The 17522-nt window shown below is 38.2% G+C and overlaps 1 long non-coding RNA gene across 1 annotated transcript; it reads left to right on the plus strand.

Annotated features, from left to right (window-relative positions):
* The first annotated feature begins 10408 nt into the window (after window positions 1-10408).
* Window positions 10409-17198, plus strand: LOC310987809. The gene is made up of 5 exons (XR_014595466.1): window positions 10409-10599; window positions 12019-12085; window positions 12228-12296; window positions 15494-15552; window positions 16905-17198. It is a non-coding gene; the product is annotated as an uncharacterized lncRNA (long non-coding RNA).
* Window positions 17199-17522: the final 324 nt, after the last annotated feature.

Here is a 17522-nt window from a genome sequence, read left to right on the forward strand (position 1 = left end):
AGCTTCTCATGTGCTTCCAGCCATGTGATTTGTCCATGAAAGTGTTGTTTTGACAGGATGTGCCTGTTGACTTGCATGTCGGCCTTATTACGTTGCCAATTAAGTTAAGAATAGACATGAAAGTTGTACTAGAGACGTCAGCAGTTTGAGGCAATGAAAGGTTTATTTGTGAGAAGTTGTCTGAGCTCTGCAAAAATAGAAGCATTCTGTGACCAGCAATGCTAAGTTAATTAACCCAGAGTCTGGAATCTGCCTCGGGTTTAGAAAACTTTCTACTGACATGTACAGGTAGGTGACAGATTAAAAGAAACTGGGAATAAATGGGTGGAGAGACACAACAAATGCAGAAGCTTCCATACAGGGCACAGATGGGCCACTAAATCAGAGTTATGTGAATCATATGCTGGGGCCTTTCACAGTCACCAGATCTCAACGCAACTGAGGCCTGTGGTTGATTTTGGATTGACGTCTTTGGCAGCGCTCTGCACCACTGTCATGAGGGAATATATTTTGGAGGAACTGGGTTCATCCCTTCAGTAGAGTTTAATAGGTTTGGGAGAATCTATGTCAGGGTCACTTAAGCTGAAGCTGCCCTGAAAGGCTCACAGTGGGCCAACACTTGGTACTGGTTTTTCCTTTAATCTGTCACCCATCTATGGTTTCTGCTGTGAAACTGTGGTTGTATAGTTTTGTCTCATGTTTCCCATGTACACTGTATGTTTACATCAGTCTAATGTTAATAACCCAGCAAACAAATGTTAGATTATGCATGTCTGTCTTGTCCTAACATACTTTGTGTATATTTCGAAGTTTAGTTTTAAAAATATTCTGAATGACTCAAGGGCACTTAAATTGTGCAGTTATGACAAAGTGAATGTACTTTTCTGTGGTAGAAAATACAAACAAGATTAGAGTGGAAAAATAACACTTCAGCCTCTTCCTTAAAACGATTTAACACTTCAAAGGAAGCAGTTTTTATTTCAGTAGTGTTTCAAAGACATGGAAACTGAGGAAACAGCTGTGGGTACACATAACATCACTCTGGCAGAAACCAAGCACGGCCTTGTTTCCAATAAACTTCCAAAACAGTCTGAACGTTTAACTATTTCAGGTTTAAATGTGGGATCAGAGAAATTAGCCACAATCTTCAAATAGCTACCACTGACTTTGATTCATTTTACAAGAGGAACTTTGTGTAGCAGATGATTCAGTTCTAATAAAAGTCCAAAATTAGTATCTCGATGAGCAGGGTTTTTCCACAATTTAGCACACACAACAAAAGATAAATTAAGATTTGTTGCCACGATGGAACAGGATAACAGTACAAGGGTGACAAAGTCACCTGAGACACATTTAGCAGAGGCACAAAAATGGACCTGCAATTTTCTGCACAGACAGTGAAAGACTTCATTTAAACATGACACAGAATAGTGAACAGTGGTCATACAGTCTGAGGAAAAAGCACATGAAATAGCCAACAGTCTGATAAATGTATACTGTAGAACGTTATATCAAAAATATGGTTTCAGTTTGATTCACATATTACTCATAGAATGATTCAAGAACCTCATCAAGACATTCACACACTCTCCTGCACACCATTGTACTGTATATCAAACATTGACAATACATGTATCCACTCTAGTGTGAATGTCAATAGCTTGTGTTTTTTTTACACAGGAAAAACATACAGTCCTTTCTCCCTTGGGTTGTACAAGGTTGTACAAGTTTAACCAACAGTGGGGGTTTTTTCTCTTTTCGTTTCTTATTTAACCAGTGACGGAGGTCATTTGAAAACAGCTGCACCTGTAAGCCATGGTGCACTATCAAATTACAGTTCAGATTAAAACAGAAGGTCGCCTACAACACCCACACTGCACATTTGCTGCAGAAACCTAATCAGTGCATTTGGCATTATTGTTAGTTTACTTTAATTACATTTAGGGTGCAGACAGAGACAAGGAATGTTTGTGAACTCCCCTATTATTCCTTTGATTTTGTTTGACTCAGACCTCTGGTGAATTATTATTTGGTATTTGAATTAAACATAGGAAATACCACCAAGCAGTCCTTCATTATTCATAAGAGTGGCTTCATATTTATGAACTACATAGAAGCCATAGCAGCCTTTACTCACTTTGGTTTTACTTTTTGTACTAAGATACTTTAATGTTTGTACTGTGATGTCTTATCTGGCTTGTGGCTAAATTGTTTTTTACATATTACATCAAACTGAAGAAATAGAGTCTGTGTGACACAGAGAAGCAACTCCACAGGAAGAAAGAAAATCCCATTTTCAAGTTGAACATTACAATAGTCAGTGAGCCGTTACTGGAAATTACTGGGGGAAATTTTACATAATACTGGACTAGCTGCTCATGTTCCATCCTTAAGAGATACCAGATTTTATAAATAACTTTAATTCAACAACAAGATTATATGGAAATATATAATAATTTTGATTCTAAATAAGACACTGGGTGCACGTTGTGCATGTTAGATACTGCAAATACCTCACTACAGTCTTTAAACCTGATGTAGATATTTGATTAGTGGTCATATGATCAGACGAAACTGTCACATGATTGAACACACCTGATCGCAACAGATTACAGCATTCACATTCACAGCATTTCGATGTATTCCATAAATACCATTACAAATATATACCGATGATATTCTTTGAGCTTTTAATCAAATGTGAAAACTTAAAACTTCAGCTGAGATAGCAGCAAAATAGGAACGTCTCAAAAAACACAGTAAAAAAATATACGCTTACTCCATACATAAGGACAGAAAGCCTTCCACAGTATATATGCACAATAAAGTGGTTAGTAGATAGAGATATGTTTGATATTAAAGTTGAGTTAAAAATATCAATTACTGTGTATATAACTAGATTCTTCATAGTGTGCAAATTTGATATCTGAGTTAAGTATTCTCTGCACAATAACTGCTGCATGTTAGCATCTTGTGCATCATCTGATGGTCCTCAGTGGCCACCAAGTATTTATATAAGGATTACATACGAAATCATAAATAGGTGTGATAAACCCTGCATTCTTACAAGGGTGAAAAATAGCATCAAAGCATGGAAACCCTTCAGCACTGTAGCTCAAGTGTAAAGTTTAAATGTAAATGGCAGTAGCTCGCTAACAAACAACAAAAACTAAAATGATATTTGCACGTACTGAACTGTTATGGAGGTGACTGAACTCAAAGCTGCCAACAGCCTGATTGCTAAATGACTTTTGAAGAGAGGTCACAACATGAATGAACTTCCTGATCTTAAACATAGGAAAGAAATGAACAGGGTGATCGAAGTGCCCAGAGAGCAGCAAACAATGAAACCTAGTTCTTTAAACACATATACGAGCCATGCACAAGGAGCAGATGGAGTGGCTGAGTTGGTAAGAGTTGACATTAAAAAAATATAAGAAATCACTTGAGCTGTCCCAGGTTATCAAACATTGACGTCCACGCCGACATTCACCTGTGAAAAGAAGAACGCGAAAGCTCAAAGTTACATAACAAATAGTATTCTAGTGTCACTGTAGGTATGGTAAAGGAGGAAACATATTTGTGTCCTGTCTAACTTGGAAGTCAAGAAAGGCAGGAAAACAGGACGTCATACGTTCCTTTGAGGAAGTGGTTGTGTGTAAAAAACAATTGAGAGGACGGAAGGGTGAAACCTAATGTCAACATTGGATTTCAAAAAATAATGTTTCTTTAAATTTGTTTTTCCAGAAAAGCAGATTTTTACTTTAATGCACTTATTCCTGTTTTGTCAGTCTGTGGTCCAGAGGTGTAACAACTGCTTCAAATGCAGATGAACTCTGTCCAAGTTTCATAGACAAAACAGAGTTGCTTTCCATAGTCAAATCAAGGTTACAACATTCTATGACTACAACAGTAGCCGTTCAGATAAGTAGAGGCATTGATAAAAGGCTGAAGTTGTCACACTAGTAAGTCCAGGCAATTTAATAGTACCAAATATAAAAGGTCCATTTTTTATGATCTGCACTAAGCTTTTAAATTTAATTTGTTGGAAGGAGCCAAACCCTTACAAAGGAACACTACATTTCTTTTTGGACAAATATAGATACATTCCTGTAGAAATAAAGAGCTACTGTGCAGTGCACATGACGGACTAGTTTTTAATGACCTGATCTCAAATACAGTGGTCAGTCCACTGTTACAGTACGTGCACTGAATCACAGGGGATCACAGGCCTGACTTCTTTGATATGTGCACAATATCCTCAGTAATAGGCCACTGACACCATGGTTTTTCTGTGGTCTAGGAATGACAACAGTATCTGCTGCAGGGACCCATGTTGCTCGAGGGATTTAAACAGAACAAACCTGTATTTGACATCAAACAGAGTTGAGTCATCCTCATCATCGTTTTCCTCATTAAGGGGGGCCATCTCCACACGCTCTGCAGGCGTCGTTATAATATCATATTTTCGTGTTTTTCTGATCCGTCGCCCAGATCTGTGAGAAAGAAAACAGCGCCAAAGATGAGATGAACCCAAGAAATAAAATTCACACCATTCAGACTGACTCAGCCTCCGACTTAAGCTGTAAACCAGTTGAGTTTTTTCCAGGAGTAAAGTGAATTTGGGTTTTTTAATGCTCAAAGTGATTGGTACAGTCACAGTAGCCTAATGTTGCTGTCAAATTAAATACTGAAGCAACCTTCCACTTGTCAGAACATTAATTAATTGATCAATTTGTAATGTTTAATGTATCAACCAAAATACCAAAAGTGATCTGCTTCTGACCTGAAAACAGTCAATCTTAGTGCTTGTCTAATATTTTTCATATCACTGTGAAGCCATCTGAACACAGCAGACAACATACTTATGGAAACTTTCCACATGTGTTTACATTTCATAGACTTAATGATTCGATGAATTTAAAAAAAATAGTCAAAGATTTATCAATAATGAAAATAGACTTAATTACATGATACATACATTGATTAGTTTTACAAGTCAGATAATATAATGGACCCAAATAGTTCACATAGCCTACAACTTTAGGTAACCACTCACAATAGCCTATAGGCCCAGACCTTTCCTCTTGGCTCCCACCGTCACATGGAGCCCAACACAACCACATGCTCCCTATCGATTAATTAACCAGGAACAGATTTTAAATAACAAGATTAGGCTACAATATGACCACATCATTGTGATGCTGGTCATTTCAGGCCTGGGGGGGGGGGGGGGGGGGGGGGGGGGGGGGGGGGGGGTACATAACCATCATCTAGTAGCAATAGAAAACATTATGCATCAACCTGTCCACCTACCTGATCACTTTGATGACCAGGCATGTGATGAGAGCAGCTGTTAACACGCAGATGAAAATAACAATGTTTTTCAGAGTTGGAAGATGCGTCATTATGGATGAAATCCGGGATCCCAGGGCAGCATCCGTGACATTACTCGTCAGTTCATCTTCGCTCACGGTGGATGATGATGATGATGTTGAATTGAATTGCATCGCGGTTGAGGAACTTATTGGTTCGCCGCTGACCCGCCAAAGAGCCGCGATGATACAAGTCAAAGCCAGATTGTATGTCACCATGATGCAAAAAATAAAATAAAAAATAACAACGCAAGATGGATGTTCAGTAAGTAGTTTCTCCCAACTAGATTAAATGCGACAGCAGCTGTGACATTATAGAGAGGATCGGCTTATCACTGTCAGATTTTGCTGTATGCACAATAATGAAAATGTGAAACGCAAATATCCATGTCTCTGCTCGTCCAAGATTGTCCTATTGGCGAACTACGTCGTAACTCGCGTTTGCCTCCGAAACCTGTTTTCCTTGAGGTGAGTTATTGCATTTCCTTCCTGATTGCATTAGACCTCGCGTAGAAACGGGGATTATCCGCCTCAGGAAGAGCTCTGCAGGCTGGCCCACTGTTCCTAGTGCTAAAGAGAAGCATTATGTGGGCTTGTGCTGCCTTCAAGGCCGCCTCGTACTTCCTAATTGCTGCTGTCATTAAAAAAGGGGGCGGATGTTGGAAGGCCCCTTTTTTTTTTTTTAAGTGTGTTTGTAAGAGATATAGCTAGAGAGATTGAGCTTCATGAGTTTCCACAGGAAAGTTTCATGTTAAGCAGCTAAATAGTAGAAGATAATTTCTTGATTAAAACGATGTAGCCTATCCACCTTTCACATAGCCTAGGCTACTTAAAGCTGTAGGCTGTTGAGTGTTTTATCAGTTGTATATTTGTTGAGGTATTGGTCTGTAAACCATTGGCAGAAGTATTGGCTCTGATAGTAGCTGATGGGTGCAGGCCCTCCACAATTCACACAATTAGATTACACCATCTAATTGCACCAGATGCCCACTGAAAGGGTGACGCTCGTGTGCACCAAAGATAATAAGATAATTCATATTTAAACAGGGCTTGTCTCCAGCAGGAGACAAAAGAGGTCACTGTGATTAAGATGTGTCACGTCACTCTTGTGCTGAGTGACCGCACTGACTCTGACCGAGCTGTCTAGACTGTTGGTGTATAAGGTGCTTTTTTAATAATAATCAGCTTTTTACTGCTTCAAACTATTACTATTAAATCAACCTTTAAAAATCCACTGTAGCTTAGATGTTGCATCATGTCAATATCATATCTCCCACAGCACTAAAAACTATAGAAATGACACAGCCTTGGTCTTGCCAGTGGTAACCACTCTGTTTCTAGTAGGCCACTTGCACTTCTTACATATCACTGCTGTTCCATTTGCTGAAAAGCCACGGCCCTAAAGATACCAGCCAGTTATTCTGCTTCACATTTGGTATTCTTAGACATCAGTCCAATCTTATTTATCAACTCAGCAAAACCCAGAGAAGAAACATGATGCATGTGTGTCTACACATTCAACAACAAATTACACTGAAACACTAGCTCTGTGTCCCAAATTATACCTAAAACAAAATGAAAAGAATGATTTACAACAACCACTACACAGTGTGTAGACTGGAAATTAAGTTGTCTCATCTTTAAGAGTCTGGTGTTGCGTCTCTTTCCCACTTGGTTGCGCAATTGGGATCTACGCGCAGTTGAGAAATTTCCGACAGCATTTGAAGGCAGCATTTCTCTGTTTACCCGTGGGCCGTAGCAGACACAATTTTCCAAGGGCAGCAGACTCCGGGTCACGACCGCAGATTTCAGAGAAGATCTTGACGAGACAAGGCAGTGATAAGCAGTCAATTGATCCGTGACGGTAATAATCATCCAGTTAACCCATTGGCGTAAATCAAGCACAGAATCAATTATCCAGACCCACAGACAGACGATTTATGACTTATCCCCATTTCTGCATTTCTGTTTTCATTAGACCAACCAACACCACAAACAGTCCCCTCAGATGGTTTGTGGGTTTAGGGAGTTAGCAGTTAAAAACTATTTTAGAACAACACCAGACTCAGTATTTCTTGTGGCGTGCTCACTGTAGTGACTTGTAGCCTTAATCTGACAGGCTTAGTTTTTTGTCTAGTTGTGACGTCTGGTATAATTTCTGTACTCCCACTACAGGGGAAATCTAACCTTCCACTGCACTCCTCTGTGGGAGAGCCATTTGATTTGTTTAAAGCCCACCAGATGGCAGCACAAAGTAACAGAGCCTGCATTTAGCCTCCAACACCACGGTTGAAATTCATCTCAGACTAGTTTGAGTTTACATTTAGGATGTGATAAACACTCAGTTTAAATCTGTTGCTGAAATGAGCTTTGTCACAATATTAAGATTTCAGATGAGCTTCTTAGGGGGGAACAAAATATACACCAACCATGCACACATAACCACAGTCATAGTCTGCAGTTAAAATACCTGTACATTAGTTGTATCTCCATTTAGCATGGAGATTTATTGGTCATAGAGGACATTTTCCATCTGTGAAGCACGATTTGGTTGCCATCAAGGAAGATACAAATCTTTAGGGGAAGGCGGATGTTATATTCTGAGAGGACGGCCTGACCTTTGCACAGAGTAACAGCTCAGACTACAGTGATCATGTTACACTGGCCGTTGGCCTGCAACACAGTTTGCTGGTTTTAATGCTTGAGTTTCAATTTGCATATTAGACACAGTAGAAACACAGAAGAGTCACAGAATTAATTTAGTGACAATGGAGACTTAAAAACATGTTGCTTTTTCCCTCCAAAGAACAAACACTGCAGACCTGCTTTACCATTAATCTCCACACTCTTGACAATTTGTCTCTTAAGGCATGTTTGTTGAACAACAACCACGCCTGCACACTGAGTCATTTGTCAAATGAAAAGAGCACACAAGGACACAGCCTACCGGTTCTTGTGTCAACTGCATTTCAACAGGACTGCCTTTATCTAGAATTCTTCACCTATAAATGCTCTACTTCCTGTCGTTGTGTTTGCAGTGTGTTGAGGCACAGCCTTTTTTCAACAGTGTTGTGTTTCATGATGAATCCTCTCTGTTGCACTGTTGCAGGTTAGTGTGAGTTATAGTGTGTACAGTGTTATATAGTAAATAGCTTCATACTACTATTCATACCCATTATACTTAAATAGCCATCCCTGCTGAGGTCTGTCATTTCGGGGTCATTCCTATGTTCCCACAGCCTTATGTTCCCACATTTCTAACTTTTGTTGTCACTGAAAATTAGGCCCTATGTTCCCACAGACCTTTGGTCCCACCATTGGTTGTGTTTAGGCAATGAAGAAAAGAGTTGGTTAAGTTTAGTAAAAAAGACCAGGTAGAGGCTAGACAGGCCAGATAGATAGAGTCCAGATAGGCAGAGAGAGTCCAGTGGGAACATAGGGCCTAATTTTGAGAAAAATCTTAGAACTGTGGGAACATAGGGCTGTGGGGACATAGGCATGGACCTGTATTTCTATAAAACGGCAAGCTGTAAGTTACATCAATGATACATTTGCTTTTGGTGACTACAGTCATGTTCTTAAATAACAATAGGCTACTATCTAGTACAATGAAAATATGCCTGAACCACACATATAGGTAGAACAGACATTTACTTTTTTCGGTTTCTTTCCAATCTCTCTCTAAAAAAAAGTATGTTGCAGCACTCAGGTGACTGGTGAACAAACTGACAACAGTAAAAGACACTAGATTTTTCTGTGAACTCAGATTTGGTGTAAAAGCACTTTACTATTCAAACCTGTTCGACCAACTTTGTTCACTTCATTTGCAATGTCTGGTTTTGTAATACACTTGCAGGGCTCTCTCTTGTTGCTAGGCTGGGGATCTTTTTAAAGAAATCTTCCACTGCAAAGAGCATGCGCTGTGGTATCCAACACCTCATTGGCTGGCGATGGGGGTGGAGTGCATACCACATTCTCCATAGACTGTCCAACAAAGGCTTCACTGACTGAACAGTCAAATTTTGCCAAGTTTGGTTGTCCCCATTAGACTTCTGATTCTATTTGTCGAAACTTTTCAAGAACACAAATATTACAATCCATTTGACTGTTTTGGTCAATTCACTACACACAAGGCAAACCCCTACAAAACATATATCATTGTCTTTGTGTTGTGTTTTTAAAAAGAAAAAGAAAATCAAGGCCTTAGTTTTCCAGCTGCAGTATAACAAGTCATATCTGTAAAAATGAACTCTCACTTCAGTACAAAAACATTAAAAACCCAAACAAACAAAATTCCTCATGGGCATGGTTTACACTGTAAGTGGGGTGGTGCATGATCTCATTCACTCTTGCTAAGTGTGGCAATCGGGTAACCCACATTTATATTAGGAAACAGTCTGGTGTTTTAACCATGTTATAAGCCTGAATTCATCTGTCACTGATTATTTTTGGACTCCCTGCGGTTACTATCTGCCAATGTCCCAATTAAGGACATATAAGGCCTAATGAGATATCTATACCTTATGTTAGGCCTACCTGAGTGTTTAGTGAAGTGGTTCTGTACAGTTGATGGTTGGAGAGGCTAGAAATAGGAACAGGAAATGTCTCAGTGTACAAGCACTTAGTGCGTATTTACAGCAACTAGAACTATAGGCTACTTACTGTGGCCTATCAATGCCCCTATATTTTTTTTTGATAATTATCTATTTTAATTAAAAGAAAAAATATATAGTATACACATAGGTCAGTTAGGTTAGGCTACTTGTTAACAACTAACTAGGCTATTTGACATCACAGATCAAACTGGTTTTGTCGTGATTTACAATAGAGAAAGCTGATATAAAACATGTTATGTTCACACCACTTGTTTTCTAACAAATGGTTTCAAATATATTATCACGAGCTGCGGCAGAAGTATGTTTCCAGCAAAAGGAGTGTCGGTGTTTTTGCCTGCCTGCTAACGCTATAGCTCGATGGGCTGGAGAGAGGAAGTGGAGTTTGGCTTACGTTGAGAGGAAAGGGGGCAGAGCCGCTGAAGGATATCAGCTCAGGCAGAGGCGGAGAGGAGGACACACACAACAGAGGAGCAAGGCGGTGAGGACGGAGAGAGAGGAGGAAGGGCGGGATGAAGCGGCCAAAAGAGACACCAAAACGTCGAAAATCGGCCGAAAATATGACTGCGACCGGTGAAGACGACGGGGGATAGACACGGCTCGGAGCATGGGTAAGAGCTTTACAGTAATCGTGCGTTAGTAGGTGTAAAATAGTCCGGCAGGGGTGTTTGGCAATATGGTGGAAAGAACGACAATCAGACGCAGTGTTGTAAAAATGGCCATGGTGTGTTGTCAGCGAAGAAACAAGAACACGGTTTATATAGTGTAAACTGCATACAATTTTGTTTTAGTTGATGAAATTTACATCTTTGCTAGCCCTGTTTCTAGTGCACTTAGTTCATATGTGGACAGGCACATTTGTTCTCGACCTGTTTGGAGTTATTTCAACCTACGCATTTAAAAATTGCTTTGTCCTTGAAAGGGGGCAAATGCCCTTGTCTGAATTTACTCGACGAAAAAAACAAGTTAATGTTTCGTTTTTCTTTAATGATGTGTTGAGACTGATTGACATCAATACACCAAGCTCGTGCCTATTTTTGTTTATTTTCAGTATATGTGTTTTTTGAGGTTTTTCATCGAATTATAAATCAAAAAAATATTCAAAAATCAATTGTTTTTCACTTGATCTCACCACAGATTGTACACATGTAGTTTATGAGACTAGATTTGAGTCAGTGTTTAGATGCTTAAAACTTATTATTTATAAATAGTTAAATAAATTGTGACAAGTTGTGAAAATGCTCAAAATATAATTATTGATAACTATTCTCTCACTATAGACAATACACTTATCTATACTTGATTAGTTTGTCATAGGAAGGTTCTATATGTTGTAAAAGCTCAGATATACTTCGAAATACAAAATAGGGTGTTGGCTTTTAACCCTTTGGGGTACTGAATGGAGAGGTAATTTAAATATGTACATTTATTTTGTTCTTCCATACCACATTACACCTGCAAGACATGTAATGAAAGATTTTAGGTTAGAAATCTTCATTACAAGTATGAATTTGAGAAAGCTTAAAATACTGCATTAAAAATAAATAAAGAAACATAATCATCTTTATATCACAGTCTCACGGACAACGTGGTTGATTTATCTACCTATGAAGACAAATAGCTACTACACATAGTAAAACAGATGATGTTAAGTCTTTTCTAATATTAAGATATTTGCATCTTAAACTATATTGTTCAATCCAAAGGATTAGTACCACTTTCCACATAACAAAATGTCTTCTATAAGCTATTCTCAATAGGATGTTACTGTTGGAAAGCAGTTTAGTTGCATTTTTAGCCACCAAGATGCGCTAAAATGAAACAATTTCACGACTTAACGTGAAAACAATTCATTTATCAATTTTCCTAATATGTTAATGAGCTCTGAATCATTATTGAAAATGGACATTAAAATATCTTTTAAGACAAATATCCCATTTATGTTTGTTTTTATGTCAGCCAACGTAATGTGCAATTTTGTTAATTGCGATGACAAAAATAATCTTAATCGCATTTTTTGTATTTTGCAGAAATTTCCCTGGGTGTTTAACAAATTGCGTCCAAGACGAAAGAGGGCCCTCTTACTTGAGCTAAATGGTATGTTTTTCATAATCAGCCAAGGCTTTCCGCATTTTTTTCAGGTTTTCTAACGTCTTTGTCTGTACTGCCACATACATGTAGCCAGTAGGGTGTGCTGTTGTCACATTTCCAACCTAACCTGTACTTTTCTTTTTTAAAGGGTTGACATTTAGTCATTGTGGAGTCGTCAAAAGAAGGACTCCGGTGATTCACACTGCAATGGAGATCTGTAAGTATCATTCTTAAGATAGGCTAAATATTTGCAGAAGATTGTTCTTGTGTTAGCTTTGCATTGAGCATCAAATTAACAGTTTTTACTGACCACACAAACCGAACAATAAAAAGTTTAGTTAACAGTGCTTTTTCTCTTAGTCCTACATCAATTTCATGACTTGGAAGTATCTTTAAATCTAATTTCTAGCATCATTTTTGTGCATCATAGCAATTTCTTTCGGCTAAAAGCTATGTCAATTATGATTGAAAGTGGGTTAGTTTTGCCCCCTAGTGTATGATGTGACAATACGCAGATAAAATATATATGTAAATAATTAAATTTTAAGATTTGTTTCAGGTAATATCCCTTCCTCTAAAATACATATGTAACTTAGACTCATATTGATTTTAATTCTCTTTCAACGTAACATGCAAGTAGTTTTACAAGATAGCATCCTGCTAATTCGTGACTAAAATCGTAGTATGTCTCGTGTGGCAGACTGTAAACTGCAGTACTCTCTTAACATTACTTGTATAGTTTGAGTTAATCGATTTCAACATTTTAAGAAACAGTCCTCATATTTTATACCATGAAACTTAACATGAATTATTTTAAACTAACAATCTAGCCATGGTAAACTAGATAGCTAACAGTGTAAAGTGTAACAAACGCCTGACTACCATCACATTTCACAGACAATTTAAAACAATGATGTTTTGTAACAAAAATTGGCTGCTAGGCTAGAAGGGAATGTGGTGGGTTTGCAGTCCCTTAAGATTCGTCTGATCATGCTTCTTTAATTGTTGAGATGTAAAGATGTCAATAGTGTTATACCAGTATACTAATAGGCTTATATAAAATATACCATTTTGCATTTATAGTTGTACTTGTATATTATACAGTGAAGCAGTAAAACTCTGGTGATGCAGATAATGTTTAACATGTAAAGCTTAAGTCACATTAAGCACATTTTATGCTGCTTAACTTCCACACGTTTGTAGACAACCTGAGCAAACAATGTTGTTGCATATTTTTTGACTCAGTTTTATAATTTTGCTAAATGGAGATTAGAGGGCTAATATGCCTCTATACAAGTACACTTTAGGAACACACCCTAAATTGTGGCCTGTAGATGGCATTGCGTAGGGTAATGTCAAAAGACCTTTATCAGTATCCATCTGTTGCAACAATAATTCAATGTGAAAGTTGATAGTTTCCTTATGCCACTGTTTCCAGTTGGTGACACATGGAAAAACTGTCCAAATTTGTCTAAATGGACGTCAGATAAAGTTTGGATTAAATGTGTACTGGCAGCTGTGATTTATGCTTTGTCACAAGAACGCCACCAAGAATACTTGTGCACCAAAATCTGGATTAACCAGACTGTTTAGGAGTCAGATGAATTTAATTAGTCCTGGGGGGTGAGGGCATTTGCAAAATACACCCTAGCTGGCAAAATAACATCAACTTTCTGACATCAGTGATACAACATGATGGCATCCCTGGAACAATGACATCTGCTTGTTGTAATCACTACTCAGATCCAATAATGTGACCATGTAATTGATTCAAAACATTTAATTAAGGTAAAATGTTAATTTGTCTAAATATCATTAGATAGGTTCTGTTTGCATAGTCTAAACAAATAAATGTCATATGGCAACACAGGACAGTAGTTTTTAGTATGTTTCTTTCCAACACTTTAACTCCTCTCAAGTGTAAGACACAGTCTAGAGACAGAAGTCCTTACAATAAAAAGCAAATGGCTTGAAATCTACCAAGAGTGTAAAGGCAAACAGCCAATTCACAGCTCTGACATACGATGAGTGTATGTGATGAGTTTCCCAAGAGCACATAATATGCACCATACAACATAAGTACTGTTAACCCAGCACAGAGCAACATATGTTTGCTTACCTCTGCACACATAGTTGGAAATGCAGTGTGGATAGCTGACCATGCACAACAGGTGATGGGGCATTCACATGGAGCGTCTTTTGCGCACGTGTTTCCATTGTTTTCTATGTAGCCACGCGCCTTGTGCACTCAAAATCCAAAGTGACGCCGACGCAGTGCGACGAAACTTTTTTTTTTTCATGCGCGTCCGAGGTGCACAGTGATGAAAAAAAAAACTTTTTCCAATGCCGCGCACGTGTCATGTGAACTCCATGGACCTGCTTCTCCAACAGCAACAATGCAGCCCAGCCTTCAGTACTTTCCCGCTTTCAGCAGCTCTCTCTCGGCGAGCGGGAGCTCAGTCCTCCCCCGATCCAGCCCTGGATCTCTACTCCATAGCGTCCGTAGTAGCAGTGTGACAGCAGTACCCCCCACCCCCTACCCCATCCGGATGACCGGACATAATATTTCCACTACTTTTTTTTTTTTTTTTAACCGCATTTTTTACTTTTATTATGCACAGCGTAGGGAGTTCGCGTCTGAGTCCTCTGCTGTGCTGACTTTAACTGACAACAGACAGATCGAGCAGTGAGGGATTTATAGTGCTTGAAATCTGTTCAACTCAGTTTTAACTTAATTCCTGGTTAAGTGACAGTGGAGCACACTCCTAAAACGTGACAGTCGGTTTTGGTTGCTTAGTAACGGAAGACGCAACCATGGACGCAACCTCCCAAGCGCTTTGGCATTTTCCATGTGTTTTTATACGCTCCATGTGAATGGCCCCTTAGAGTCAGTTTGTTACAAAAGCCTTCAAAAACTTGAGGATCAGGTGGAACGACTGTAGTAACAATGTACAGCATTAGTTGTAACAATTAGTTTGATTCCACTGATGAAGTAATATCAGTTAAATTTATTTGCTATATTTAGACCCCCATACATTGTAAATTCCCACAAGACATGTTGAGCATCCCTACAGTTGGCTTACAGTAGGTCGAGTTAGTTAAGAGTGTTTGAGAAAACAGTAGCATTTAGGGTTTAATGAAGTAAAATATGAAACGATCCACTTTCAGCAATGAACAAGCATAAAAGCATACAGAACTGTGACACGTGTTATTTAGGCCTTCGTTTTCTGAGAAAATTGAAAAAAACAGAGATTAAAGTTTAAGGTGATTTTGGCCTTTGTTATGTTGTCGCTAACAATAAATATGAGAAGATCCAAATGCTTCAAACCAGTTAAAGCAGGACACTCAGTCATTTTCTATTTTTGTGTTGGTTTGATGTGTGAAAATAATGTATGTTTCTTTTTTTTTCTGCAGTGGGCGCATTGTGACTGGTGTGAGGACCGTCAGGTTTTGAAGAAAAAGAAGACAGCTCTGTAAGTTCATATTTGACCTCAGTAGATGTTCACCTGCTTTCTGAGCTCATACATTGAATAGAGAACTTGGTTGCCTTAGTTGCTCCCACCTAAGTTGATCTTACTTTCACATTTTGTTGTATTCATTGCTGCCATTCATATTTAAGTAGTAATGGCTAGCAAAAGATCTAGTAATCGGCAGACGACCATGTAACAAAATGCTAAAGTTCATAAAACAATTTTCATTGTGACGACTTTCATATTTAATTTGTTGTAACTTTATGTGGACATTGACTGTATTGCCACCTGTTGGCACTGTAAAGATTTTCTAGGAGTTACTATATTCCCCATTTTTGCCAAATACTCGCAGATATTGAAAACTGATAAAACACTAGCAATACCACTTCAGAATTATTTCTGTTTTACTGCTCTATTTTGACGCTTTTTAGAACTATGAGGGCTTTTTTTTTCTTTTTTGCATGCAAGTAATAACCATTGTCTGAAGGGTTGAGTTAACAGTTACAGGGTGCTATGTTGTCCATCTATGGGTCAGTCAATTCTTTGCTTTGACAACTTTGGAATTCATTCTGTCAATTCAGACAACGTATTTTATTTTGCATACCACATTGTTTGCCACCCCTGCTTTGTTTTGGTCTGACTTGAACATCACAGCTGCTGCGTAATTAAGCTCTACGCATAAGGCATGATGTGAACTAGGCTAACTCCAGACTCATCGTACCCCTGGTGGTCAGCTGATGAATTTTTTTTTTTTTTCTCAAATTGTAGGAACATTTACTCAACTCAGACTTCATTTTGCATAAGCCCAAAATTCACCAAACAATGTATGATTTCAGAGCCCAACAAAAATCTATCAGTGTCGCTTGTTGCGTTTCTCACTATTCACACAACTCAATGCTTACTATTCTCAACTGTTCAGTGAAATCTATTTCCATGTGACACATTTTAAATATTGTATAGCCTATGTCTTATTGGAGTTAAATTCATCAAAGTTTGAGCGCAGGAGAATACTTGCAACAACAATTGTTGCAAAAATTAATTGTGCGTGGATTACAAACTCGCGCTAAACTGTAGTTTATATTACGTTAATGACTTTTCGAGAAAATTTATGGGAATTGCAACATTGTTACTTTTTTTGTTAACAATTTTGTACTCTTACAAAATATCATTTCAGAGAATCACATGCGCTTGCACAGTGCAAGCTAACGCAACTGAAAGCTAGCCACCTGTTTCATTAACCTGTCTTAAATTTAGTCTCGTTTAGCATGCCTTCTTTAATTGCTGGACAGTGAATCATTACTCATTTCAGTTGCACTGTGGGCTTACAACTTTTCCTTCTTTTTTATCCTATCAAGACCCCATTCATCTGGATATTGCTGAAGCGGAGAGCGTTGTTTAACGTGAAGACAGCAAGTCTTTTGGCAGTTAGCCAAATTTTGACAAGATGAAACCTTTTTTCTGACTGGACTTTAACGCTTGGATTTTTTTGATTTTTTTTTTTTACGACTACGTGGACACTGGGACGCCATTGCTGACTGTATAGTGGACTCGTTGAAAAGTTAAACTGTTGTTTTTGGGAAAAACAAAACCAGCCTTTGTACAACTTTGATATTCAAATGTTGTTTTTAAATAAAGTATATGTCCTCGTATTTTTTTCCTGGCTTTGTTTCATTAGCTAATTAACTAGAGTATCATGAAGGATATTTGGCGTAATATTTCTTATAACGTTGAAGTCCTTAAGCTAGGTAGCGGATTTTAAAATTTAAGCTAATTTATATAACAAGGCTTTTTATTGCATTGACTGTGTGTCGCTAATCATTTAAGCTAATTGCTAATTGTCCAGTTTTTAATTGCGCTAGCTAAAGTGCTCATGCTTGGTACTAGCTTGATGAATCTCTTTAAGTAATTTTCTTTTTCTGATACTCTACAAAGGAAATTGTCACCTTGATTGACAAGATGAAGGGAACATTGTC

Source organism: Trachurus trachurus, assembly GCF_905171665.1.
Source record: "Trachurus trachurus genome assembly, chromosome: 6".
Classification (NCBI taxonomy): Eukaryota; Metazoa; Chordata; class Actinopteri; order Carangiformes; family Carangidae; genus Trachurus; species Trachurus trachurus.